Raw genomic sequence first — 3,255 nt, 5'->3', positions numbered from 1 at the left:
AACATTTCAGTTAGATAGGAGGAGTAATCTTGAGATATCTATTGTACCACATGATGACTACAGTTAACAATACATTGTATTTTTGAAAAATGCTAGGAGAGTGAATATGAAGTGTTCTCACCACAGAAATGGTAACCTATGTGAGGTAATGCACATGTCGATTAGCTAAATTTAGTCATTCCATAAGTATATATAATTCAAACTATCATGTTGGATACAATAAATATATTGTATTCATCAATTAAATTCAATTTAATTGAATTCATCAATTAAACTGTATTCATCAATTAAATTCAATTCAATTTAATTGATGAATCAATTAAAATAATAATAAAATTTAAAACAAAAAATAAATTAAATAGAATAAAAATAAAAGTGGATGTAGTAACTTTTTGTCCATTTTGTTAGAGATGAAGACTGGAGAAAAGCCACATGAAAGGACTTGATACCAAGTGTATTACAGATCTTGAAGAGCCACTGCAGGGCCTGTACATGCACTGGAAAAGCTTTTAATCCCCAGGTAAAAAAAGTTCAAGATAAGTCATTTTCTCTCACATCTGCCATAGAATCATGAGTAAATGATGTTGGTATTTTGATTGGCTTCCCACTCTGCTTCAATACTGTCTTCCCACCTTTTCTTGACTATGACAATTTTGTGAGAGCCAACCATGTAAGTTTGCTGATAATGAAAATGACCAACTGGCAGCTCTTATGTGTCTCTTGACAAAGGTGTTTACTGAGCCCTGGTCTCATGAGTAAGAGAGAGAATTGAGGAGAACCCTGGTCTTGGGTATCATTGAAATTCACAAAATTACAGCAAGCATCACAGCCTCCCACATTACCCACATTACCTGTGTGGGTAAATGGTACAAGGTGTTATTTCTCAGATTATCTATTAGTCCAACTTCAGTGAGATTTTGGCAGGACAAGATCAAATAAAATTAAAGAAATACAGTTTTTTTGGTAAAAATAATTACAGTAAAACTAAGACTTTTAGCTCCATTTTCTTCTGTGTGTGAAGAACACACACATGTAGGCACTCAAGGAAACAGGAGAAACGAGAAATTCAGAACATTTCTTCCTCCTCTTCCAAACTCATTCTTTACAACCCTTCCTTCTTAAAATGAATCAGTACATTTTTAATCCTTTTATTAGTGGTTTTTCATATGTAATGTCTCATCTGTGGAAACCTTTCACCAATTTCCCCAATTCCTAATCCTCCTCCAGAATCAGGTCCATGTCTCTTTCCAAGGAAGCCTTTCCTGACCCTCCACAGTAAGTCACAGTTCCTCCTTTAGTGCTCACAGGACCCCATGCTTAGCTTTCACACCACTTAGAATATTTGTCATGAAGCAATGCATTCTGTAATGTGTTGGTTAATGTGTGACTCACTGACAGAATGAAATCCCAGGAGGGCAAGAACATTGTCTTATTTACCACTGAATCCTAATATCCTTCACAAAGTAGACACTTAATAAATGCTTAGTAAAATCTTGAGTGTGAATGTAAGCTCTTGATGAAATTAAATCCTGTATGGAGAACATTTATATCCCAGAATGGGATATAGCAAATAAATATTATACTAAAATATATAATATAGTAAATACATACATTAAATATTAATTTATTGCATATTTGAGTCTTATATCAATCTTAGAAAACAAGTAGGACAGGTATCAGATAAAATTCTCAATTTTTAAGTAATGAAATATACTCAGAGGGGGTGCGATTTGCCCAAGTACACATCCCTTATAGTAAGTGGAGGCCAAGCTCACACTGAAGTCTTCTCCACCACTCTTTCTAATGACCTGAGCTCTAAAGAGAGGATATCTGGGATGCCAAAGGAGCCTATGCTTCCAAAGTATCTACTAAACTGAAAAAACTCATCCTAAGCATCTTCAGTGTCTGATCCAGAAGCAGATATCAATGCAACTTGGTTTCTTCATCACTGTGGCAGAGGCTGCTATTTCCTATCTAGTATTCCTTCTCCCTGTCTTCAAGATAGGACTACCATTAAAATAACAATGGATTCAAGGAAAATCTGTCTTTCTCTGGCTCCCAGAGAAAAACAGTGATATATATATATAACAGTCAAATATATATAAGTGAGATATATACTTCAGTGAAATATATATTATAATATATATTATATATAAAACAGTGAAATATATACAAGTGAGACATATATTTCACTGATATCTCACCATGACCAGTGAGATATAAGTGAAAGTGATACATGAGCATTCCCAGGAATCTGCTTAAAGAGAGCTGACTCAGCTGGGAAGAGGTCCCTTTTGTCCTAAAATGCAGGCATGATGACCAGTAACTGTGTTAGACAATGAGAGGAGTTTAAGGATGAAATGATGTGCTGAGGATGATAGAACAGCACTAGGGTCCCTGCAGACTAGTCATCCCTGATGACTGTGAGAGCTGAGCCACCATTTCAGCCTGAAGTGTCTACCCACAAGATTTCTGTTGTGTGAAAAACAAATACACTTCTAACTTATTTAAATTTCTGTTATTATTTTTATGCAGCTAAATTTAACCTTCATTGGCATGATCATTTCCAAAGCCATGGGAGAAGGTGATAATAGGGCCCACCATTATTTTTTTGATACTCCAAGTGAGAACCTGAGAAAATGTACACTTTTATAAGATGTATTTTAAAGCCATACCTTGAGATTTTGAATTGCAAATATTGCAACATGTCAGCATCACTAAATGCATGTGAGGTATGCCATTTTGGAACTCATCAGAGTAAGATGGAGAAGATAATTTGGGGCCACGTTGGTCTGTTTCAAACTTTTGTCAGCAGCATTTTGGGAGGGACTCTAGCAGAATAGTAAGACATAGAATGTTTAAAGACTTCATTTGTAAATCTGTGAATATAGAATTTTAAAGCAATAAGGTGCCTTACAAATCACTTAGTTCATCTTTATTTTATAAGTTAAAAAAACTAAGGGGCCGGGCGCGGTGGTTCAAGCCTGTAATCCCAGCACTTTGGGAGGCCGAGACGGGCGGATTACGAGGTCAGGAGATCGAGACCATCTTGGCTAACACTGTGAAACCCCGTCTCTACTAAAAAATACAAAAAAAAACTAGCCGGGCGAGGTGGCGGCGCCTGTAGTCCCAGCCACTGGGGAGGCTGAGGCAGGAGAATGGCGTAAACCCGGGAGGCGGAGCTTGCAGTGAGCTGAGATCCGGCCACTGCACTCCATCCTGGGCGACAGAGCGAGACTCTGTCTCAAAAAAAAA

This window comes from Rhinopithecus bieti, unplaced genomic scaffold, assembly GCF_001698545.2.
Source record: "Rhinopithecus bieti isolate Rb0 unplaced genomic scaffold, ASM169854v2 scaffold_28016, whole genome shotgun sequence".
In the NCBI taxonomy this organism is placed as follows: domain Eukaryota; kingdom Metazoa; phylum Chordata; class Mammalia; order Primates; family Cercopithecidae; genus Rhinopithecus; species Rhinopithecus bieti.
Note: the sequence above shows the minus strand (reverse complement) of the source record.